This window comes from Rhodnius prolixus, unplaced genomic scaffold, assembly GCF_049639745.1.
Source record: "Rhodnius prolixus isolate KJV_2025 unplaced genomic scaffold, Rpr scaffold_3, whole genome shotgun sequence".
Taxonomy (NCBI): domain Eukaryota; kingdom Metazoa; phylum Arthropoda; class Insecta; order Hemiptera; family Reduviidae; genus Rhodnius; species Rhodnius prolixus.
In genome coordinates, this window is record NW_027411603.1 from 11,573,237 (window position 1) to 11,599,995 (window position 26,759).

Genomic DNA, 26,759 nt, shown 5'->3' on the forward strand with positions numbered 1-26,759 from the left:
CCCATGTTAGTTTATTTAAAAAACATTTAAAAAAATGCAGAACACCTCATACATCATAATTATGATACAAACAGCCAATTAAAAATAATATTTTATGGAAATAAATAACAATAAACAATTCGAATCAGCTAGTTTTCCCAACTAATTTCATATTTTGATCGAAAAATGAAGATAAATAACTTGTTCAACATGTACCAAGTAGTGGAAGCATGTACTTTAAATAAGCATTTACGTGTAGGTATGTATATAAGTTCCAGTTGTAGAATATTGTATGTTTAACTTAGAATAAGAAGTCAGTATAATTAATTAGTGTTATTTTTATGTTATACATTTTAAAGAAGATAATAATTCTTTTATTACCCCTAAGATGACATGTGACAGTTTATCGTAATAAAAAAATAATGCATGTTTATTACCATTGGTTAGCTTGTGTATGCAAATTCATGCTCCTTCTATCCGGTTGTCAAGTCTATTCATTAAAACAAATAATAAACAGCATTCAAGACTTTCATTTTTACAGATTTATTACACCTACAGAGTAATAGGCTTCATACTTAATTACATTTCCGTCTAATATAAATCTTAGCTCTAATCTAATTAAGGTCTAAAATCTCCTAGTTAGGCAACAATATGAATCGTAGTATTGTACTGTTTACAATGTATTAACCAAATGGTGAGAGAGAGAGTGCATTGTGGATGAATCACACATCATCAACATCATCATGTAGAGTCACCAAGGCGGCGACACATTCGCACAAATCATCCAACTGTCTGCTATTAAAGTGTCTGTGAATCATAATGGCGAGGAGGAGGGTATTATTTCTTGGTGCAAGGCACCCATTTTTGTGGGGGGTTTACCCAGTAAAACTGTTCTAATCCCACTTTATTTGTTGTAAAAAATGATTATTTTAATAGCAGGCTAGCTGAATCTGATAATTTTTATGAATTTGTTAAAATATTAAGGAGGATTATTGACAAAATTTGATTAAACATTTAGTAATTAGTCTGGAACTGAGTATATGCTCATAAAATACAAATCATGAGTTCCGTGGCCTTATTGGGACTTTACCGAACTATGTTTAATGAAATCAGTTGAAGTTTCTCTGTTTAAACTAAAAGAAGTCTTCAGGTCATCCGCACTTCCGTTCACGTTATTTCCTTTATACTCCAAACTTCATCTATTCTAATGTGAAAAGAGAAACATCCTTCTTTAGTGAAAAACCTCCAAAAAGTACACTCTTAATCAAATTAACTTGGGCAAAAAATTTTCAAATTAAAGGGATAGATTTTCATTTAGGAAAATTCTTAAGAAATAAACATTGAATTCGAATCATTATGGTCTTTTCTTTTCCTAACACTTTACACGACTGGTACCCAATCTGTCCTAAACTACTCTTCCTTCGAATCCTTCCCAAAGGTTGAAACATCCTTGACCTGATCACCTGATCGCATTATAAGGAAAAGCATCCTTCGAGAATTCACTTTATCGGTACACCCTGTAGTTAATTGACTCGTGCTGGTTATCGTTCAATTCTTTCAAATGATTTTGTTACGCATTCATATTTACTTGTTGCTAATAGACAATTATAACTTAGTGTTAACACTAACACACAAAAAATAATGCTATGTCTGGTTGGTCCGTACTGAAAGCTTACGTTTCATTTGTTATTAGCCCAATTTTGAGTTTCGTTACTACACACATACTCGCACACAAATACAGTGAGACTGTGAGAGAAGGGACCCAATCATAAATACCAATTTTATGTTTAAAGGGACTCCAAAACGTTTTATCCCGAAAATTTGAAAGATTAGGATACTCGCACTTATGAAATCACTTAAAACTGAATGAAAGAATAAAATTTCTGTTGAAGTTTCGTGGATAGATACTCACTGAAACGTTGGTAACCAGAGCGATGAGCCTCAAAGCGATGCCAAGATGTTATCTTCCTGCAACTGTTCATTTTAGACATTCACCCTTTGCCCTCTTAATACAAGTTTTTATTTTTAGTACAAAAATACAAATTAACCATACATTTTTAAATAAACAACAAATAATAAGCGATTATTCTATTTAAATCTATGTGTAACCTCAAATACATAACCTCACATGACGTCACTACAGCAATAAATCTAATCTGACGGGATAAATTGGAACTAGGTTAAAATATTTATGGCGATACGACTAGCCTGCCTCATCACTGGTGTATAATTCAGTCTGTCGCAATATGTCTCATTGCAGTGTATGAATATACTCGATTTAAGACATGCAATCTTCACTCAGTGAACTCGAAAACACCATATTGTTGGGATGAATAAAGGGTGAATATACTAGCCACGCAACTCCATAACTAGATTATTCTATGCTAAGTATTTAACATCCATTCAAATAAATGGCTGGAGATTATTCATTTTGGAAAATAAAAGAAAGTAAAAGTTTTTACTCCATTATTATTCTTTTTATTCATTTAAGACACGTTAACACCAAAGGCCATCGGCTCCCGCAACTTTTTACAGTGCACTGCAGGCTTCCCAGACAGTGCTCTATCTTCTCAGAAAACACTGACCATCATCGGACAGTAAGAATGAGACAGTAAGCTCCTAAGGAAGACAAATATCTAAAGGCTAGCTGCTGGATTCGAACCCGAGAGTTGGAATCCAATTACTATTATTTTGGATAAACGCTATTAATGTGAGAGTTGGTAATATTTTTTTTTTAAAAATATCCTTTTATTGAAATTTACACCTGCATCTACAGGGTACAATAATGAATGCATATAAATAGCGTGGCAGACGTGAATGACTGTCACCCAGTTGGTCACGGGGCCAACGGCGCCTCAGCCGTCTTCGAGGATTGGAGGGTAGCCGTAGTTGAAGACAAGTTTGTAGCTAAAGGGATGAAATGAGAGTTTTTGATGAAAATTGTTATATCGGATTTTGGCAAGTTCGGAGATGAATGGAATTTGGAGATCTGTATGTATTGTGTGGTTGCTAACATAGAATGGGAGCGTCTACTATGCGGCGGAGTATTTTAGATTGGAGTGTTTGCAGTCTATTAATGTTGGATTTTTTTAGCTGTTCCGTAAAGTTCGAGTCCGTAAGTCCCATATTGGTGTGAGAAGAGCTGTATAGAGTCGTCGTTTGTAGAGTTTTGAGCGTTTGTCAAGTAGTCTGGCTAGAAGTTTGTATCGTTTGTTTAGTTCGGTACGTTTAAGTCTCGTATAGGGGTTCCAGGTAAGTCTCTTGTCTAGGTACATTCCAAGGTACCGCACATGGTCGGCTAGTGGGATAGGTGTATGATGTAAGAAGACAGGTGGTGGAGTTTGTCGTTTGAGTGTGAAGACTATGTATTTAGACTTAGTTGGGTTAATTTTTATACGCCAGTTTTTCTAACCAAGGTTCCTGTTGAGTGAAGGTGGGACTGTAGTGAGCGTTCTGAAGGTTAGAAGGTAAGTCGGCAGTGTAGATTGTGTAAAGAAGAGGAGCTAAGACACTTCTCTGTGGTACACCAGCAAGGACAGGATAGATGGAAGAGTGAGTAGTGCCTTGAAGAACTTGAAAGAATCTGTCAGAGAGATAAGAGCTGAGTATGAGGTAATAAGTGCTAGGAAGGATGCGTTTGAGTTTACATAGTAGACCTTCGTGCCAGACTCGAAATTGCGTAAAAATTATTAGTATTTTTCGCAGCTTCAATGCAACTACTTGGTTAATTGCATCCTTAAAATTGTCTGTGACAATAATCATTAAGTTTATATAAAATATATTTTTTACATTTGAATAAACCAATAATTTAAACTCTTGTATTTATTTGTTCCACTGCAAGCAAACAGTACAACAGTATTCTCTGGAGTGTTTGGTGAGATAGACTCACTCCGTTTACTTGAAGAAGGTTAAAACAGTAAACGAAAGGGAGGTAAATAAACAAAAAGCAGAATCATGATTTAATTTATAAAAGCACATTATTCAAGTGTAGATAATGAAATCTAAATAGCAGAAAATACACCGTCATTATTCTTTCAGTCAATATAGAATCTCAGTCAATAACGAAGGGTATAAAAACTACTAATTTGAAGGAATATTTTTTTCCCACGATTTTTTGAATGTCAAAAATTGGAGCATATAAAAAGGTTAAATATGAATTATTTTTTGGGGAGGGGGAAAAAAAAAGAATCACGGAAAATATAGAGAGAACGATAATAGAAGAAGGAGAGCGAGATGCAACAAATAATGGCAGCAGATGCGGGCTCTAATATATCTGATTGATTTACTCTCTCCGTAGAATGTAATAAATTGAGATTATTTGTTCAGAAAAACCGGTGTCCCATGAAAAGATGATGTAGTTAGTTAGTGGTGGAGAGGGGGGAACCTTATGATGATGGGGTGGAGAGAGGAGGAATTGTGGTTCTGGCGGGGGAATACTAAAGGACCAAGCAGAGTGATGGAATCAAAAAACGGAAATTTCGGTTCTCCAATAGGGGTACTGAATGATGCTTAGTATTGTTACGTAGAATTATACGATATATGGTATAAGTGTGTGAGAGTGTGTTCATAGTTGTAGAGGACATAGTGTGTGTCCTATTTAGAGATATATAATATTAGGCACTCTGACTGTCATCATAAATCTGACTGAGGATTGACAATGGGGAAGGAAATTATCTGAAATGTAAAGACTAGCCCAGGCTTGATTTTGATATATAGTGTACAAGGTGTGTTTTGTGTGAAGCTTGTACCATATTCACCACTACTACCGGCTAGCTGGAGAACTGTACACCCATAAAGCTGTGCCCAAACTATGTAATGTTACCTAAAGGAATGGAAACATAAGGCTATGCCTAGTATTATTGTTCAACAAATACCAAGTTCAATGATCATAATGGTGTCGATCTAACTAAGGTAACAAATTGTACCATTAAGTTTATACTTTCATTTGTAAGCAACTAAGTAGCTTAAGAAAAGGTCAGGTAAAAAAGAAAAACGAGGAGAAAAGAATCGTAGGTTTCATTTTGTCTTTGTTTAAATCGTGTGCGATGGAATTTAAAGAGTGACTTTATAACAACAATGCAGAATCGCATTCTGTGGAGTAGACATACCAAGAAAGACCAACATTAATGTTCTACCGCAAGCTTAAACCATAAGTGCGTTTTCGCACAGTTATCAAATTAAACTGTTTTGGTCTTTACATTATGGATCTTATAGAATAAGTTGAGCTTCCTGTAGATTGATAATTCCATGTTAAATCTCCTGAGAGCTGTTAGAATTAAGTTAAAATTGTTCTCAACTTTCTGTATCATCTTTCGCAAGCAGAACGAGATCATCCGCAAAAGTTAAACAAATCTTATAATCCGGAGATTCATCTGCGTTCGACATGACTCTTTACAAAATGTCTCTCACTTTTTCTTAGGAAACACTTTTAAGTAAGTGTAAAGGATTCAGACTGCAACCTTCCCCACGTTCCTAAGCAATGTTTAAATTCCCCTAAAATTATCACTGCAAATACGGATAGATTATTTCGGTCTTTTCTTAAAGGATTAGTATCTGCCTTTTATAAACTCCGAACAACTGTCATTGTACTGTCCACATTCTTCTTTCTAATTCGATCAAAAGTTGCGGTGAGGACATCGAAGCACTTTTGATTCTTAAATATAATAACTAGAAACTATGCTTCTTGTGGTACCATCTAAATCTAAAAAGATTATTAAGAACTTGAAATCTAGAGAGTAAGTTCAAGTTCATTTATTTTAGTCTATTTTTTCAAAATCTGAGATTATTGGCACCTGGAGCTTTTTCCCAGCGCTTTGCCGGGGCGGCCTATGGGCCAGTAAACTGGATTCGAACCCGTGATCTCCGCGTTAGGATCCAGTATATACCAATTTCTTCCTTTTTATTATTATTTTAAATATATACTCAACATAAAGGATGAATTATGTTCGTCGTTTCTGTACACTTTTTGTCAAATACTTGAAGCATTTAACGAAAGTTAGTTTATTGTTTTCTGAATCTGAAATTATAGTTCGTTTTTAATTTTCTGTTTAAATAACTTTATTAAAGAAATATATTTAAGACGCTCATTTCGGTATTCTTACTAAAATTATACATATTTAATCCTTCTAGTTCACAATTCAGAAAATGAAATTGGTAGTTTTTTCGAAACAAAGGTTTCAATCTAATTCACATCAATTAACTTTCGGGAAAAAACCATTTTTTTTTATAAATTATCTTTAGAAAACATCATAATCATTATGATGGCTATTGATGTATTATAATGATACATTATATGTATATATATAATGCATAGTTAACGCCCCTTAAGACCTAAGGTTTCCTTCCACCTGGCAATATCCATCGTCCGCTCACATCGGACCTGATCATTTTCTGTTATGAAGCCCTGACTCACCTTTGACTCAATCAATAATTAAGATTCCAGTTCGAGACATGAATGTATTAACAGTTTTGGAAGACCATGTGCTATGGAAGAAGATTGGTAAGGTGAGTAATGAAAGAACGGGTGAGGTAGGATTTGTTTTTTTCGTTTACAAAATCAAGACAATTTGAAATTATATATTTTTATTTTCTTAATAATTTTTTCTTATTACCATAATTAATATTCATTTTTAGTGATTATGGGCTAAGCCAAGTTTTAACTGAAGGAAAACAATTAAATTTAACCCTACTAAGAAATAGATAGATCAAGTACGGGGGGGGTAGGTGATTGTGGAGAAGCCACCTGTAGAGTCTTTCGTCCCCTTTACCGCCCCCGCCGCCGTTAGGCTATTTGCATGTGGCGCTGTATATAGTGACAGCGACTAATGAGCGAATTATCCAAACTCTCTGCGCAGTAACACTGTTAACCCTTAACTGAGGAAAGGTGGAAGGGCTATGATAAATAAAGCGAGATAGATATAAGGCTTAACTAAGAGGTAACAGATAAACTCTGTAACAAAATAGGAGGTAATTGGGGCACCCCCCCTTTCTACTGAAAATGTTTTGTTACGTCCTTATGTCTGTCCTGAACATTGAAGTAGACAAACGATTGGTTAATATTCAGAGAAAAAGAGAGGATGGGAAATTCCAAGTCTCTCACTTGACCCTACAAAGTCGATCATTATTAGTTAAGCAGCGGAGGTGTCTTACGATCTGCCTTTAGGCGTACAACTTAAGATGTATCCTTTAGGCGATTTTACAAAGTTTTAAACAAAATACATACAGATAATCGTATCATTGGGGGGCGTGCCGAGGATTACTGTCTCCTCTATCTGCAACGTCCTAAACAAGAATCACACTGCCATTTATATGATTAGACGAGCAAAAACGAGAGGCTAGCTAAATTTGAAATAAAACGGAAAAAACAAATTAAAACAAGTTCTAATACCATTTCCTTTGTTTGTTAATTTCCTTTAGCGTATGTTTCATTGAAATCTAATTTTTCAATTTCCTGTCTAAAATCTAGTAAAAGACAAACCACCTGTTTTTTGTCAAATATTTATATAATTGTAAAAAATTATAAATGACAATCTGATAAATCGGTACAGGAGTTATCAATATAAACAATTGCAAACAGTCTCAGTTAACCTTCTAGGGCAGCCAATTCAGGAGAACTGCAAGATACCGGCAGTAACTTTTCAAAGAAGTTAACGAATTGTTTCTTTAATTTGGTCCCGCTTGGGTTTCCTCATCCTCTGTTCACTTAATTAGGAAAATAATTGTAACCAGAGTTCTAATTAATTGTAAATGAAAAATAAAAATATCCAAAATGTTCTCGAGTCGATATAAACTTTGTTACGAATATGGATGACGCTGTATCGTAGTGCTTATACTCTGCCATCAATGACAAAGGTAGGTTGTACATCACTATTATGTCTTGATAAGTAAGTTGGCGATGAGTGCAGAACGTTTTGGTGCAGATGATCTTGGTGCTCGTAGATATTTCTATTACTTGGATTTGTTTATTGGCTATGAGCGAATAACCAGTTGTATTTTTTGAGGTTACATAGTATTCTTTAAAATGATAAACCTAAGTAATCAGTGAAATCTTAAAATACAAGTAAATTAGCGAAGGTTACGAAAACCATCATCATGTAATGTTGTCCATGAGACCAAGAGAAATCTGATGATATGAATCAATAGCATCAATGGGAATAACTTTGCAGAGTGTAGCTCGATTCCTGACTTTTTTTTTTTGCAAATAAAACTGTAAAATAACGTAAATAACTAGAGTAAAGTTGTAGCTCTAAAGTTTACTTCAGAATACGTGCGTCCAAAGAGGCCGTAGCTTTTTTTGAGGCCAAAGTGAAGCTAACCTAGCGCAGCGCTAGATTTCCTTTAATTTTGTGACTTTTGCGCGAGTGACACTTTTATCTGCGATTTATCAGGATCAAGTTAACTAAGGACTAAGTACTGTTTGTAAAAGACAAGAATGACCTTATTTGCTTGTCTTTGGGCAGATTTCAAAGCCCTACATGTCTTCAATCGTGCTATCCCAGTTTTATCCCAGAAAACTATCCTGCACATTTCCAGAGAGATTCTAGGGTCAATTTGAACTTTCTAGGGCTATGTCGTACGTTTTCTCATTCTTCAGATAGCCTGCGTTCGTGTCCTGACTTAAGTTTCTTACTATTAATGTGAAATTGATAAAAAACATCAAGTACCTTAAAAATATTGACAAAACAATGAACATTGATTAAAGATCTTAATCTGCAGGTAAATTATAAAAAAAAAATAAATCAGAAACAAGAAAAACTAAAAGCGTGGTAAATATGTATAACCAAAACAAAACCATTCTCAAATAATTTGCACATTTACAAGAGATAGTTGCGAGAGCTACATTAGAGAGAGAGAGAGAGAGGAGATCATCTGAAAGGGAATGCAACAGGTCCTTCAGCTTTAATGTTATTGAACATTCAAATTTTGGTTACTACGTCATATAACTTAATTTACAATCGGGCGGATATCAAAGATTCATTTGATTTAATATTTTGTTTTTTCTCCCCCAAATTAATGTTTTTTTTTTCTTTTTTTTTTTTGTTATTCAAACAGTATCGATGCAAAACGGAAAAAAAGTTTTCATAAAAAAGATGGAGATTTTATTGCTTAGAAAAATGATCTAATTTCGGTTTATTATTACTCGTTATATTATTTTTATTAACCTCAAGAGTTTTAGAACTTTTTTTGCAGTAATTAATCAGGTAGAAATCAACTACAAACAACATTAAACAATAGTCTTACGTTTACGTTCAGAAGTGTAAATATATGAACTATAAATTCCACTTTCGAACATTGTGACAGCCGCAATAAACTACAATCAATTATTGAAGCATTATTTTGACAGTTATTTTATTAAATAAATTACAATTTAGAACTACTGTTGTTACCACAGTAAAATAGTGTAGAGTAATGATGAAAACAGATTTATTTATCTAGTCTAGTAGTTTAAGGAGAAGTTGTTGTTGGTTCAAAGTAGTCAACAACTTGGCAGATCTTGCGCGCTATCATTGAAATTGATAGACTGCTTCAACGTCACTCACAATTGAATTTATTTTCGTAGTCTTCTTTTATAAAATGGTCTAAGTTACACTGTTTGTAGCCAGAAAACTGTGCCACTGAAGTGCTCTGATGTATTTATCCAATAAAATAAATTGTTTTGTTGTTCAATATTTGACTGGATCTATCCACATAGGTTAGACAAGAAATCAATGAACTATTACGAAATCAACCAATCGCAAAGTAGCGATTACAACGCAAATAGAATACAAGTGACCGATTCATATCTTCCTATTTGCCCATCATAAAACGATCGAAAATGAAAGTGAATATTTTCCAGTATCAGGTAAGAATATTACTTCATATTCAAGGAAACAAAGTAGTTGATTGAATCAAGCCTGTTGCTAAGTCCCCGGCTTCGAAAAACCTCCATAAAAAAAAACCTATGTTGCAACCAATTAAATTGCTTGTCACATACACAACAGGACTAACTTCACCAATTATGGTTTAAACAATAGTTAATGACTGCAACAATTTTAATATACAGATATGTACATAACAATGACAATATAATTTATTATTGTAACAGTGGGCTGATCTAAAAACAGGTTTTTACCATTTATTTATATTTATGTTAAATTATTCCAATCACAGTACCTCACGAGTAGAAAACAAAAATTTTACATAACAAATTTTGTAATTTGCGAACAAAATAAAGAGACTAATAATGACAGATGGTTAATTAATATTTGTCTAATTTGTAATTAACTGAGTTCTAATTAATAAGGATTAATATAAATAGGGATTACAATATCATTGTTTAAAATAAAGAAGAACTGCAATTGAATTAATTGAATACTTTCATATCGAACAATTTTTTGGATTTTTATCCATTTATGGTTGGCTATTAGTTACAGTTGAATGCAAAGAACCTAAATTTTGATTTACTGAATCGGTACTGCGCTTTCGGCTAAGAAATGAAGTATTTGTTTTCTCTAGATCATCAATTTCGGCAGCGATGTTTGTGGTGATAGTAGTCAATCATTCATAGTACTGATGCAAAATTTTGAATAACACTGGGCAGCAATGAAAAGGATTATTATCTAAGTGGTTAGCGTAGGAAATCTTGGGTTCAAATGCAGCGGCTGAGAATCTTCTTACGGCTCACTGTCGAATGATGAACAGTCTTGTCTGTAACGAGAGAAGATTGACCGCAGGCCGGCAGTGCATTAAAAAAAGAAACTCCGGGAAATGGCCTCAGAAGTTGGCGAGCCTTAAAATAATAATAATAATAAATACGGGGCAAAAATGAATGACAGCAACTAAAAACGAATATATCAAAAACTCACTTCACTGATTCGTTCAATAAAGTTATATGGTGATGATGAGAAGAAAATTTGACATCAGAGCTTAAAATCAAGCGAACGACCTCCCATTTAGCCATAATACAGAGAGAGAGGTAGAAGTTGGTTGTGGTTTTGGATGAGAATGAGTTTAAAAAGTAGTCACTTGACGTCACAGTTATCAAAAGGTAGTGGGGAGGAGAATGGAATTGAAGGGTGACAACAGGGGGCGGTGAAGAACATGTAGGATTTTACAATTAATCAAAAGTGATGTTGGGGAGTATTGAGTAGTGGAAATCGTTCCAGTAGTTGATTGTACTGAAGAGAGAATGTGTTCTGTATACAGGATACACAGCAGCTCTCGCTGTAGAGATATACAGATGAGTAGTGGAAGAGTGACAGCCAAAGGTAGAAAGAGTGATTGTAAATGGAGGAGAGAGAAAGAGATGAATATAGAGGAGACTGATAGATGGACTCTGGGAGAAGGATGGTGCCGTCAATATGTGCCGTCAATCCGCGGACGCCGTCAAGAGCCGGGTAGTTACATCCAGCCAGACGTCTTCCTAACCGCTCCATATGTTCAATCTGACAAGTGTCACCAATCAGTCAAATTAGACATAGATTACCACCTATCGACAGCTACATCTGTTATCCAACCAGTCATTCGCGTCAACTTTTTATATACACTCTCTTCAATACAGTATACTCTTCTTTCCACACTTTTTTTTCAGTATATGAGCGTAGATATGTAAGCATTTTACGCTCTCATTTTATAAAACGCTCTCTTAACTTTCACTACTCGAAGTTTCATTTAATTTTTATTAGATTTATTTATTTATTTTCATTGTTAATATACGATACTTTATGAGATTTAATTATTCTTTTAATGCAGTTTTTATGAAATTAGACTCCTTAATTAATTAACACCAGAGTTTAACATGTTTTTTATTTTCTCCTGTTAGTCTTAAGAGCAAGAAGTACGAAAAGTGACGCATTTTTGAAATTTTCATACTTCCGAATTGAAAACTTTATGAAGTCCTCAAGCGTTACTTTAAGGGCTGATCATCCATGAAAATATTTCTTTAATTAAAGGACCCCCCCAAAAAAAGCAACTTACAAATAAGTAACCACACTGATAGTTCTCCAACTATCTTGGATTTCTTAAGCGGATAACAGCCTAAATAAAAATCAATTATAAATTCATCAATACTCCAGTCCGGTGACCTAGAAAGATTTTTGCAAATGATACAAGACGTCTGAATGTCCGGAAGTGGTAGAAAGTGGCGAAGAATAAAGTGTTGGTGGCAAAGGGATTCTTGAGTAGGATCTGGTCTTACTGGTTGCAACGCCGAAGAGTTGGCTAGATCTTTAATGAGTTTAAAAAAAAAATCTTTAAATATTTCTCAGTGAAAACAACGTAACACAAATACTTAAATCCTAGGTGCGAAACAAACCATTCAAAAATTTTAGGTAAGTTCCGTTTGCCTCATCAGAATTACTTTAAAAATTAAAATTAAGCCAAATATTATAAGAATTGGGAAAGGTATAACCAGAAAAAAGTTCACCTGTTAACAACAATACAACTGTTGTTGGGGGTGCATTGTGTTGATTAATGACTGAGCAAAAAGTAGTGAGAGTGAATCCTTAGGACCTTCACCACCAGGATAGGTTAGAAAGGAAAATGACCGCGGCAAACGGAAAAGAAAAGAAGAATGAAAAAAGGGAACATTTCAGAAACATATATTAACGGTATGGAAAAGGTGCCGACTTCTTGGTGAAGGAAGGACAATAGGAGAAGTTGGTCCCGACCAATTCTTCATCAATACTCTAAAAACCGTTCCACCAACGGAGACGGTGAAATGAACGATTTACTGGCGATAAGATAAATGATGACTGACATAAAGTTTGACAAGATTCCATCAATCTTAACCTGACATTACCCTCTCTCCTCGCCCTTCAACTAGGCCGTACTAACAACAGACTGCTATTCACCCTTCTGGGGTAGCCTCCTATCGTCATTCGATCCTTCTATGTCCTCAGTATTTCCTTCTCGCCTTCACCATACACAACTGTATCGAGAAATAGTTGGTGAAGTGTTTGCACAGGTCTGTTACGGTATGTTCAAACTTTATGCCTTTCTTGTAGTTTTGGAAGTCAAAGAAATAGGGGAAATGATTGTACGGAAATGATTGGAAGTGCAAAGATAAGCTAAGAAGGCCTAATACAGCTATTGCTATACACCTTATTAAACATAGACTCTTACTGATCAGACAAATTTGGACAAAATGATATTCGGATCCCATATAAATCGATGTAACTAGGGAAAAACAAACTGACCTCCAAACACGTTCAGGAACAAAATGAATTCCGGTAAACTGACTACAAGAATACTTTACAAGACCCTTTCCTCTGACGAGGCTCGAAGGAGACTGTACAGTACAAACTCTCCTCCTCCACTACAAAATGGTCATCAGGCAGATGTTACTCCACTGGTGACTCTTACGTTTGGAGATTGACCTGTAGCAGTATCATCAACAAACTCGAATCAGCACACAACAGGCTCTCCTCAACACATGAAAATCAACTCCCTCCATGAAATATCTTCCTTAAACCCCCGCCTTTCAACCAAAACTCCTCTGCCCTCTAAAGATTGCCAACCTAACCCACTGTGACATCCCTTGTAGTTACAAAAGAATCAAACATGTCCTTCTCTAACTTTCTCCACTAGCTGCAGGTTTTTTTCATCTTTTTCCCCAGCAAATTACATCCTTATCCCTTCCTAAGCGTTCCCTAAATTCTAAATGAACATTGTAACGTAAATAAATTGGCAATTCATTTTTTTGTATGCATGTAATACCTATATTTTCATAATGTACAGTATTTATTTAACTGAATTACTTAGTATTCTCTAGTGAGTAGTTTATAGGAACCGACATATAAGGCAACCTTTAGTTTTGTTTTTATTTTAATTGCCCTGCATCATCCAACCGACCACTTGTCACACCCACACAGAGCATTAAATAATCTCAATTACTGAAACAATACCTACCATGACAGATTTATTTTTATTCATCATAAACAGGTCGTTAACTGTTGTCATGGCGCCTGTAGGCCTTCATTTATGGAATAATAAATAGAACTTTAACAAAGAAACATCATTCAAACACATTTCTTTTGGTATTTCTAGCGAGGAATGCCATAGTTTCTGTTTCTGTCGTACAGTTAAGAGTGAAGTCTTCTTTTTTTGAAAGAAGTGTTTGACCGTTAAGAGTCCAATCGTAATGTACTGAATGGTGATCTTATGTTTATCAGAAAAAGAGAAATGGTTTCTTTAGTAGAATTTATTAGAAGGCTATGAAATAACCTTTGTTTAACGCCAATGAAAACGAGGTATAAAACAATACTTTATAAAATAAAATAAGAAATACTTGGTGACTAACATGGTGCTTGTGTCTAGCAGACGGAAGATTGACTATCCTACTCGAGGATAATTGAATAAGATATACTTTAGCCTCGTTGGTAATAAGATTTAATCCAACAATACCTCTTTGGCGCTTTGGCTGTAAATAGGACACTTTGCCAGCTCCAATTCACACTCTCTCCTTCCTGAATAAATACTTTAGCCATCGATTCAATTCAATCATTTCTGGGGTTCCCGGCTTACCTTCCAGAAGATTTTTTTGTGAACCCTGCTCACCTCAATCCTTAGAAATGTCCAAGCCATCTTTAACTTCTAAACATCTAAAATTAATTCCCAGAATACTGGCCAGTTCCTGCTCTTCCTGACATAATCTGCACAACGGTTCCGAGCTAATAAGCCCTACCTTGTGCAGATGCTTTCTGAACCTTCCGTGCCTTGTGAATAGCCCTGTAATCAGAGTGATCTGATTGGTGAGCTTATTCATTTCTTCTAATTCAGTCCATATTTTTTTGTTGACAAATCAAAGTGTTCTCCAGAATTTTTAAGAATAGTTTTCTCAACTATTTGGAAGTTTTTCACAACTATGAGGTACCCATAGTAGTTGTGATTAATAAAAGTATTGGCTTTCCTTTACAGAATCCTGAGTTTAAGAAGACTGTTCCACCGAGCTGTGGTTTGCCGCCTGTAATACATTTATTTATTTTTTTCAATGAAACTCTTAACATCGACACCTGTAGAGATTGGCCAACATTTCGAAACTTACTCATAACAGATGTTTTCGATCATTCACATATACTCGGAATAAACAGATTGCTGCAATAAACTAGATAACAATTACGTTTCTTGCGTGTAGAAAAATCTGTTCACTCCAAAACTGGACAATTTTGTTTGTAATACTAAAAATGATTCTTTTCCGGAAGCTACAAAGCCATAAATTGTATTTCTTTTTTTTGCCAGAACTAGTTCCGTCGCAGACTAACATTGTATATCCGTTACATTATTGCATACATTAATTCACAGTCAACTGTGGGCAGCTGTTCTCTCCAGAAATGAAGTTATTTATTCGTGTAACCTAATTTATATGGATATAAGTTTCGCTTATAATATTAACTAACTGAGACGGTAACTGTTCTATCCTATTTATTGAAAATAGTTAAATGATATTGGTAACATGATGCAGGCTAGTTATTATTCTAAAACTTCTTTAAATAATTTCAAACACAGAACTTTTATTAAATATTGTTATTCATATGTAAGTAATAAATCCGATTCTGCCAAATCAAGTCTAATGAATTGCACGATTCAAGCTGTTCACAAAAAATAAGAACTAGGTTTTAAGACGTTTCTCTGATTGGATGACAGGTAAATTCCTAACGGAACAGTGTTGATAATTACTTGATTGATTTTGAAATCTGTTTTTTTGGTTTAAATCTTAAAAAATAGTTTTTATTTGCTTAAGATTTCGGAACAGTGCTTATATGTTTACTTTATTTATGTTAATTCTATCAGAATTTAAGTAGAATCTTTGAATTATGTACATTACGTATATTATGTACATATGTAGAGACTTTTCTCCATTAAAATTTATAGGCAGCCGACAGAGTTCTGGGATACAGAGTTTGGTCAGGCGCCACGGTAGCCGAGCGGTTAGAGGCGAGACCTGTAAAGCTCTGTATGTATTGTGGTACTGGGTTCGATTCCCGGTCTGTAGGCCTTGGATTTTATTTAACGGTTAATATGAGAAATTTACAGTAAAGTATGTTTGCTAGTCGCCTCCGTCCACGACACCTAATTGGTAGTTGGACGTAAAGCCCGCCTGAAAAAATTGGGCATTATTTTACTTAACTACAGAGTTTGGTCTATAACTTTGTTCTCAATTTGTTAGGGTACTTGGGAGAGCTGTGTCATCACGCTTAGATTAGTTTACGCGACGGGACGGGACCTATGCCCCACGGCACTGCAGCCACTAAGAGGCTTATTGTGCCTTCCCTTAAGACTAGTAGGTGAAACCTCCCCTTCTAAGAAGGTTGAGGGCTTTCCCTAATAGTTCCTTTTGCGCTACAATCTCCTCTGGTCTCAAGGTACCAAAGGTTTCGTAGCGCAGTCTCTCGATTGCAACGCAATCGAACAGCAAGTGACTGGCCAGTTCCTGTTCTTCCTGACATAATCTGCACAACGTTTCCGAGCTAATAAGCCCTACCTTGTGCAGATGCTTTCTGAACCTTCCGTGCCTTGTGAATAGCCCTGTAATCAGAGTGATCTGATTCCTGCCCAAACCTAGAGTCACTTTGGTTCTTTGTTTGCACAACAAGAGCATAACATTCTTGCTGTGTTTGACCCCAGGAAGCATCACCCAGTACTTTTCATGTTCTCTCCAGATCTAAGTCTCTGAGAGCCTCACGAACTGCACCCCTAGTGATCCCCAGGACTGGTTCGGGGCCAATGAAGGGAGTACTAGCTCCATTCCTGGCCAACTGATCAGATGTCAGCAAGCTTAAGAGGAGAAAACCCATTTTATGACAGAAAAACAGGTCTCTTTTTTAAGAAAAATTTTTTCAAATAAATTTAACTGCATAAACTGAAACAAGAGAGAGTCATGCGACTGTTCAAGAATAGTTTAATTTATCCAGTTAAAGTGCAGCTGTGGAGAGGTCATACCTGGTAAGCGATTAGCCAGAAGAGTGGATCTGCTGACGGCATATACAAGCTAATAACACAGATAGGCCGCCGAAAGAGAGGCTGCAGAGAGAGATAGTAAAAGAGAGAGAATAACTACAACTACCAGGATAATATGATCAGCTTTCTTCCTAAACAGACCGGGTTATTAACCACTATAAAATATTTTTTGAACGTAGTTTCTTCTTGTAGTCAGAAGCGTCTGTGGATGAAGATTGAAGACAGAGCGGGACAGAATGGGTGAAGAAGATGAAGGATATTGAAGCTCCAAGGAAGATCTCTTATCTAAGTGAAGAGTCGCCCAAAAACGATTTGAAATAATCGCCCTACGTGTTCTAATAGTACCAACCACAAAACATTAATATACACATGCTCAAATACGTACGCACACATGTGCCGACTATAGAACTCCGCCTTTTGGAGTTGTTTCAGTGTTGTTATTAATTTTCTATATTATAAAATATTCTCCACGGTCATACATGTAGCCACAAAGCAAAAATATAGAAGTGACTCACAAGACTTCCTTTATTTTACTTTTATTTTTATACTTTTAAATTTAATTTAAAGTCATTTCAATGGCGCCTTCAGCTTTTTTTCCAGTAAACCACCAGCATCCTGACATCATCTGAGCAGTATCTGAGTTTTTTTTATCTCGTTACAATCCATCACCAGTCAGTGAGCTGTAAAAAGCTCCTAGATTAGAGAGAAATCTAAGGGCCAACAACTGGATTCAAACCCAGGTTCTCCGAATTGGAGGGAATTCAGTTCGTTACCCACTGAACTAAATTTTTGTCGTCTTAAGATACCTTAAGAAAGGAAAACAGTTAACTGAAAAGAAAATTCCAAACATTAGATCAAGGTTCTGCAACTGGTTTTCCTATAACGTAATTCTAAATTTTCATTTCCTCTAAAACACTATAAAGTTTTCTCAATTCATTAAACAAACATTTTCCACAAAAAATTTGGTACATAAAACTTTCTCTTACTAGGCAAGGAAGTGACTTTCTTTTACTAGGCAAGGAAGTGACTTTCTCTTACTAGGCAAGGAAGTGACTTTCTCTTACTAGGCAAGGAAGTGACTTTCTCTTACTAGGCAAGGAAGTGACTTTCTCTTACTAGGCAAGGAAGTGACTTTCTCTTACTAGGCAAGGAAGTGACTTTCTCTTACTAGGCAAGGAAGTGACTTTCTCTTACTAGGCAAGGAAGTGACTTTCTCTTACTAGGCAAGGAAGTGACTTTCTCTTACTAGGCAAGGAAGTGACTTTCTCTTACTAGGCAAGGAAGTGACTTTCTCTTACTAGGCAAGGAAGTGACTTTCTCTTACTAGGCAAGGAAGTGACTTTCTCTTACTAGGCAAGGAAGTGACTTTCTCTTACTAGGCAAGGAAGTGACTTTCTCTTACTAGGCAAGGAAGTGACTTTCTCTTACTAGGCAAGGAAGTGACTTTCTCTTACTAGGCAAGGAAGTGACTTTCTCTTACTAGGCAAGGAAGTGACTTTCTCTTACTAGGCAAGGAAGTGACTTTCTCTTACTAGGCAAGGAAGTGACTTTCTCTTACTAGGCAAGGAAGTGACTTTCTCTTACTAGGCAAGGAAGTGACTTTCTCTTACTAGGCAAGGAAGTGACTTTCTCTTACTAGGCAAGGAAGTGACTTTCTCTTACTAGGCAAGGAAGTGACTTTCTCTTACTAGGCAAGGAAGTGACTTTCTCTTACTAGGCAAGGAAGTGACTTTCTCTTACTAGGCAAGGAAGTGACTTTCTCTTACTAGGCAAGGAAGTGACTTTCTCTTACTAGGCAAGGAAGTGACTTTCTCTTACTAGGCAAGGAAGTGACTTTCTCTTACTAGGCAAGGAAGTGACTTTCTCTTACTAGGCAAGGAAGTGACTTTCTCTTACTAGGCAAGGAAGTGACTTTCTCTTACTAGGCAAGGAAGTGACTTTCTCTTACTAGGCAAGGAAGTGACTTTCTTATTTTCCGGATTGCATGTTTTCCTGGCTAACTGCTTTTATGATCTTACTGCGATTTAGAACCAAACATTGAGTGGGTGGTTGGGTGAACTGAAACTGAACTGTAGACTGAAAGGTAACAATCCATCTCTGTGCCTGAAAAACCCAGGACATTCAGATTGGCAGGAAAGGCTTCTTTTTTTTTAGAAGTAACTACAGAAATGAACGTTTACCACACAGAATACGAGTATACTTTTATTACGAATATCTTTTTCATAAAAGTGTACCCCCCCCCCCCCCCCCAAAAAAAGGCACCCTCACTTGGGAATAAGAAGTTGTTGGAAAATTTTTCCGAAATTTCCATTCATGATCCTGGAAATGGTACATTACAGGAAGTTTTTCCTCACCCTAAAGAGCTAGGAAAATGTTTCTAAATAAAGGTTCTAGATCTACCAATATGCAAATTTTCCTTTTTCATGTTTTTCACAGCTTTTGTTCTTCAATTCTGTAGATTTTTTTAAAAAATAATATAATGTTAAAGTAACAATTAAAAATTGAGTATAATGCAAATTTAAAAATAATATATTAATAATAGTAAAATAAATAAATAATAAGGATATAAACTCCATTATTTCCTGTTTATATCTTACGTGTTTAATTTTTGTGAACTTTCATATTTTTTTCCCCCCATTTCACTATAATCAGTTGGAATCAATCAGGCGTTAATGATCGAAGGCCAGCAATATAGGGAGCGTAGCCCTCGCCGGTACAACAGTGGGCCTGCCTATAAGATTTTATTACCCCATTATGTGGCCAGTTTGTCTATAATTACAGAAACTACCCAAGGAAATAATATAATGGCAGAGAGTTAATGTATGTATCTGGTCTGAAATTATTATTTTATATTGAAAACGTCTTTCCACAGAAAAATACTTAAATACTGGATATCTATTAAAACAGGATTCTAAAATACATACATATAATATTCTTTGGGTATAAATTCTGTTGGAGCATTTAACATTCTATCAGAACTCGTATCCACTGAATTTGAAAACGAAGTTACTAAGCTTTTGAATAAGAAAAAAAAAACGAACTTTAATTTTAAATAAAGCGTGTATAAAAGTATTAAAAATTCTTCGAAAAAACGAGGTCACGCAAAAATATTTTATTCATCTGTCAAAACGTTGAATAAATACCATTGTAGAACACTCACCAACAACTATAGATGTTATCAAATACTGAAAAAAATAAATAATATAAAATACAATAAAAACCGTTTTTGCCACGTGATTTAACGATCTATTGTTCCAAAAAAGAAGAAATCAATCAGACAGGTCATAATGAAACATTAAATTGGCTTATTGTTAACGTCGCTAGTATAATTTTCTCTTAATAACACTTAATTCAACATGAAACACTAGGTTACATTGTTTATCTGAAATTTATGTCTGGGAAAGTTTAAAAACAATAAAATATGAAATAATGATAAAACTTTTTTAGCGTAGAATGTACCATTTCCATTTATAACCAAATTACAGATCTCTATTTTATTTAAATTGTGAAATTTTTATACAAAACTTATGTTTTGCAGATGTAAACCTCAGAAAGAATCGAGTCTTTAACAAGAAAACAAGTTATAGAATGCAGGTAGGAAGAAATCATCATGCATAGAGTTAGAATGATGAGATAGTTGCGATGATAGTGGCGATTATCTGAGCACAATTATATCAGTGCTGGCTCTGCAAACCTCATGAAAGCTTGTGGGTTGAGAAAAAAAAAGACTCGTGGTATCAATGGTGACGAGAAAAGAACTGATCCTGGGGAAAAAATTAGAAGAAAACTGCCTAAGAGTTACTAAAATTGAAGAAGACATTAAAACGCGGCCAGCCTCAGGGGTCGCAGAAAAAAAAAACATCTAACCAAGTTAGAACCATTTCCAGAATGGAAGTAGGCAGAAAAGTAAGACGGCTTTCTAGCCTAGGAGCTTCAGGAAATTGAAGAGAGAAGAATAAAAGGTAGAGAGACAATTGGGTGGATGAAAGGTTGGTCGCTTCAAGCTTTACACCCCAAAGGTGGTAATGAAAGAAGAAGAGGTGATGCCAGCTTCTAGCTTTTTCAAAGGACATCTAAGATCTATGGCATATAGAACATTCTTTGGCAGTGCCAGCCACCAGACATTGCTTTCTCGTTGTACACCACTCGACTGTGACCAGAAAAGGCTCCTAGAAGGATAAAATCTATGGATAACCAGCTGGTCCAGAAATCCAGACTTTCGCTAGCAGTTTAGTGCACTTTATACTCAAAACTTATATAATTTACTTATACAACTGCAATGCCGGACATTTTTAATACTTATTAATAAGAATTTGTTGTTTTATGCATAAATAGTGATTAACCAGTAAGTAATAAACAAAAATGGAGAAAATAAATATTGAAAAAATGAAATTACACGAAAAGAAATCTAAACCAATTCGATTTATTGAAATTCTCTATCGATAATAAAAAATAAATTAAACTCTTTTGCAATCAATAAATATTAATTTCCACATAGTTATATAATTAGATCGATAAAAAGCTATCCTTTTATCAAAGCAATGTTGTTAAATACTGGCCTCCACTTTCACCCTTCGTTTCTTTTTTTAAGCCATCCATCAATCTTGGCTCAACTGTTTTTTTGGAGTCCTTCAGCTCTCTGTTCCTTCCCTTCACTGCCTCCTTTTACATTTCAAAAACACCATTAAACTGAAAGGAAGCGCATAAATTATGTTTAAAAATAAGACGTGCATATATCTCTACTTTGTGTCAAAATGTTATGAATTTTCAACGGAAATGAGACTGTTATAATTTTAATAAGAAATGTGGAACGGATGTTCCATTGAGTGAAAGCTTATCTTCATCCAATCATAGATAGGAAATAATAATTTTTTGATGAATTTTCTTAAAACAAATTTTTGATTTGTTGGTTTGGATTTTTTTATTAGTTCATTATGTTCTCAATAAACGGGAATTTAAAAGCGTTACTCTCATCGTTCTTACGACTGTTACTATTAGGTTGTTAGGTTGTAGAAAATCCTAATTTGTCAGGACAGTTTTACATCTCCTTAAGGAGACTATTATGGACGTACGGAAAGCAACTACAGTCGAGCCTCCCATAAAGGACACTCTCACTAGCGGCCACCTCCATTTACGGGCAGTTTTTGGATTTCCCCGTTTTACCCCAATACACTTTCTATATAAAAGAACCTCCGTCTAACGGTCACTCTACATAGAGACCGCAGACATTGATTTTGGGGAACAGATTAAACGTTTCACCTCCCACCAAAAAAAAAAATCCCCTTTTAAGTTTTTCTTTTTTTCTTTTTGGTTTTTCCTAAAGTTTCCTATATAAGCTCCATACATCTTAATCATTTTTTTAATATAACTTTGGACGAACAATATTATGTCTCTCAAACTAAAGTGGTTAACTCTAGAAGAGAAAATAAATGTGTTGGGAAGATTTTGCAAAAAACAAATCGAGCCATCGTCAACTTGCCGAAAGGTTTGTTCTATTTTTCTAATAATAGATGATAGTATGATGATAATTTTACCATAAATTATTATTGTTATGAATAAATGTGATGATTATTATAAAAATTATTAAATAAGTCAATAATATGTAGTTTTTTGTTAAATTTTATGGATAATTAAGAAAAACTTGATGCATATCATATAGCTGCAATAATTATGCAATTATGTACGTTTTTAAATCTATTAATAATAATAATAAAATTAAATAGATGTTTGGAAAAATACCCATATTTTTTCATTATTTCATTGCCTACCTCCCTCTAACGGCCACCTCCAAACAGCGGCCGCTTTGCTTTTCCGTGTCCATTATTGAAAGGTTCGACTGTATATTCTACTGCTAAGAATTCGAATCTAAATCCTAACCAAACTATCCACAACGAAATTCTTCGTCTTTACAATAACTCGCCATTCTAATTTTGCATACTTAAAGTATAGATTTCAATATATTTTTCGAATTGTAATACCGCAATAGTTATCCTTGAGTCGCGACGCGGAGGCCTAGGCAATTAAACCTACAGTAATTAATCTAATCAATTTTTTCCCTTAGAAAACGTCTTTGACAAGAAGCTAGAAATTTATTTTTCAGTTTTTGCTCTTAATTTTCGAAAATAATTACTGCAAGTTTTTTAAATTTGGTATATTAAAGACATTTTTCCAAGGAAAACGGTGGTTAAGGAGTTCTGGGTCAGGAATAAGGCTGGAAAATTAATTAAAATTTAATGGTTATTATAAAATATGAAAAAAACCGCTTGAAGCTTTTCTCGAACGTTTCTAAAATAGCTGAAAATACGAACTGTTTGAATGAAATGTTTTATGTAGTATATAAAAAACAGTATTATAACATGTAAACAAAATTTCTCCAGTTAAACATGATTACAGTTTAATAAGAGAATATAATACTGAATTAAACGGCTGACAGGTTAGCTGGCGGAGATTATTTTTAAACAAGTTCTGTCGCAGGTTGACGTTCATGTCAAACTGGGCCACAGTTTGCTGAGTGACAATGTTAAAGAGGTGTTACTACGTCTTTAAACACCTTTAATATTTTAAACGGAACTCTTCAGGGGCACTGCCAAACAGCGGCTTCCTTTTTAAAATAGATCGCCTTAATTTTTTGGGATAATAAGGACTTTCCATTGGCTGGACATATTAAGTAAGAAAATAAAATTATTAGCTTTTGCGTTGCGTTTGACATTGACGGTCCCAAGATGGATTGCTTCTAGTGAAGCAAGAATAAAGAATGTGCCACTTTCTAGTTCTAGAAGAATCTCTTGTAGTCAGAAAATAAAAAATTTTGCAAACAAAATTTAAAACATCAATAACCAGTACACAGAACACTTGATCATGATTATTTTTAGCCAAAAAAAAAACATCCGCTCAACATATGTTTAAGATTGGACCTTCCAGAAATCTTTTCCGTAGCAGCCTGCCTCAAAAAATTGTCCATTTTTTGAGCTTTTGCCCATCTTCAACATTCAATGTTTAGATTCAACAGTGTGAAACGCAAGCTTCCCACAGACTTTGCAGATAAGTTAAGACTTGTATATCGCAATTACGTAGTCAGAATGTGTAACTTTACAATTTAGAACAGAGTCTAACTTAAAAGACTTCATCCAGAAATCCAGGAATTCCGAATTTTGATCCGTAAAATTCGTTTTAGCCTTAGTATAGTAATATTATTTTATTCATTATTTTATCGTGAATATTAAGATACTAAATTATGATTTAAAGAACCTTATATTAATCAAAATTTAATGAAAACACGTAGGTAACATATTTCAACATAAAAACCAGAAATATAATCCATCTGGTATAAATAAATAGAATTATTAAATTAAAGAAGGCGTTTATTTTTTTACTACGAAAAGAAGATTTGACAGGATGTCAGTATGGTTTCCATCGAACGTCCTGATATCTGACGAGAAAGTAGATGTTGCCTAAATCAATCATATGATCAGAAAGGAAGTTCCTTCATCTGATCTATATTTAAAATAATTGGGTAGAAAGCTTATTGGACCGTGAAAAGGAGCTTATTCGTCCATCACAATATGGCCGCACCTGCGGTCATCGTTTAAAATATCCAAGTTCAGTTTATTCTTTCTATATTTTTCTTTTCTTCTTTTAAATTATAAGAACATTGTTTCTGTAAAAGGAGAAGATTAACCAACAAAATTTAGTTAATACAAAAAAAAAAAAATGATTTAATTCAAAGCGCCCCAATATCTGAGATCGCTGGCGTCTTGAGCCTTTTTAAAGCGCACTTCCGGCATTCGTATTCAATGTTCTCGCGGTAATGGCTACACAGTTCACCTGAAAGTGTCTCAAAGGAAAAGAGAGGAAAAGGAACAAATAATAATTATTATTAGAAGTGGTATTTGTGGAATGTATGTGAACAAATAGACAAATATGTCGAAAGTAACGAAACGAAAATGATTTTATTTAATTTTGAATAAACAGTTTATTTGAGACATTAAAACAGAATTATTTTTATTGTTTAATTTGTAATAAATTTTAACTGACCCATATGTTTAATTTAATTCCGTTCTTAAATAAAAAGAAATGTAAAAATATAAAAGAATTATATTTTCTGAACAACCTTGCTCATTCCATGGAGTTCTTTGCCAATAAAAATTCAGTATTGGCATTAAAGATGACCAGTGGTCTGGCCAAAGTATGCGTGAGACGGCAGAACGGTGACACTGGTTAGATTAAGCATGAGAGAGAATTGGTTGAGAAGCTGGGTGTGCACAGGAAATACTCTGTAGTAGAACCAAAGAGTACCAAAGTTGTAGTGGCGAGTACACATTCCCGAGGCGTCAGCAACCCTTACACAGCCAGCTTCTCTTCACCATTCTGGACCAAATTAATTCCCTAATGGGAACTCCAAACAGGACCACGCACACGAACAAAACACTTCAGAGATGTGCAGCATTCTCTGCTTAGTACAAAAACTCTCGGCACTGGTTCTCTGTAGATTAGGAGAAAGAGATGCGGGAGAAGCGTTCAAGGAGAGTAACAGAGAGAGAGTATGAAAGCGACCAGACTCTCTCTGATATAAAGGAAGGTTAGAGGGACGGGAGCGTGAAGTGGGGTAATGAGACGTTGGATATTCTAAAGGCCTGACAGCCTTCAATCACAGCGACTTCCAGTTTGATGGATGTACAGGACGTTTCTAGATAAGTTTGGTGAACAGCTTGCTTCCTCCTCCTCCTACCACTAAATTCACCTTCTCCTCCTCAACTTCCAAACTTCCAAACTAACAACCACCGCATCTTTCATAATAACCACAGTAGATAAATTTTCCCTACCAGGGACCACATTACAACAAACATTATTATCTTATTTACACAATTTCAGTTCAAATGTAATTCTCCGATAGGGATACAATTTTATTTGTATACTTTAGCTTCTTGACACCTGGACGTTTTAAGGTATAAAATATAAAACAAAAACGTGCATTTGATACTTGACAAATTTCTTTAAATTACAATTACAAGTTTAGAAATCCGATGAAAGGTTGGCTTTTAGTTCACCAGCAATTAACGAGCAAAATTAGCTTCGTTTAGAATCAATGTCCTGAAGAAAGACAACGGATCCGAAGTATTCAAGGCAGTTTCCAGATGTTAATCAGTCTAAGATATTATTTTTTGAGAAATCTTTAGTTTTAGTCAGTTTCTAAATAAAAATCCTACCAAATTTAATCGAAATCGGGCCAAGATTTACAGAGTAATTAGTAATAATAATTTTGGAGAGGGCCTTACATAAAGGGGGCTAACTCCTCTCCCATTCGTTGTACAGCGTAGAGACCCCCAAAAGGCACATCTACATAAAATTCCGAATCGAATGACATCACATTCATGAAAATCGGTTTACGCGTTTAGGCGCTACGTTGTTTGCAAAAAAGGTAACAAGAACAAGAACATTTTTTGAAAAAGCCGTTTTTGCTCATTCTCGGCAACTTTTTTCTCGAAATCTATTAAATCTGGGTTGTTGCAAAAAAAAATTACAGTTATAATGGAGGGTTTGCCCTTTATTTTAAAGAAAATTTGGGAATTTTATCTTCTATAGAAAAAGAGAAAAAAATTGTCAAAGTTGGGTGTTTTTCAACGTTACGCTTTTTCGTGCAGTTTTTGACGATCAACCTTTATACAACTATCCTACTTTACGCCAACGTTTCCAACTGTAATTAGTTCATCTTCAGAGGCTAAGATTTTTGATTAGTATCAAACTAATCATACATTTCAAAAACAAAAATTCTACTCTATCTTTGTGGTGCAAATAGTCAATATTATGCGCAACAATTCCATTAGAATGGTTAGTCATTTTACAGA

At 34.8% G+C, this 26,759-nt stretch overlaps 1 protein-coding gene across 2 annotated transcripts in view; it reads right to left on the reverse strand.

Moving 5' to 3' along the window:
• The window catches only part of tio (zinc finger domain-containing protein tiptop), a 331,986-nt gene that overhangs the window by 194,096 nt on the left and 111,131 nt on the right, over window positions 1–26,759 (reverse strand). The window contains exon 1 of one of the 2 annotated variants that reach the window (XM_074126808.1): window positions 1,892–2,500. The exons of the other annotated variant lie outside the window; for it this stretch is intronic. The gene's annotated coding sequence lies outside the window, so the exon portion shown is untranslated. Of the gene's footprint in view, window positions 1–1,891; window positions 2,501–26,759 lie in introns of those variants that run through there. 2 annotated transcript variants of the gene reach the window in all.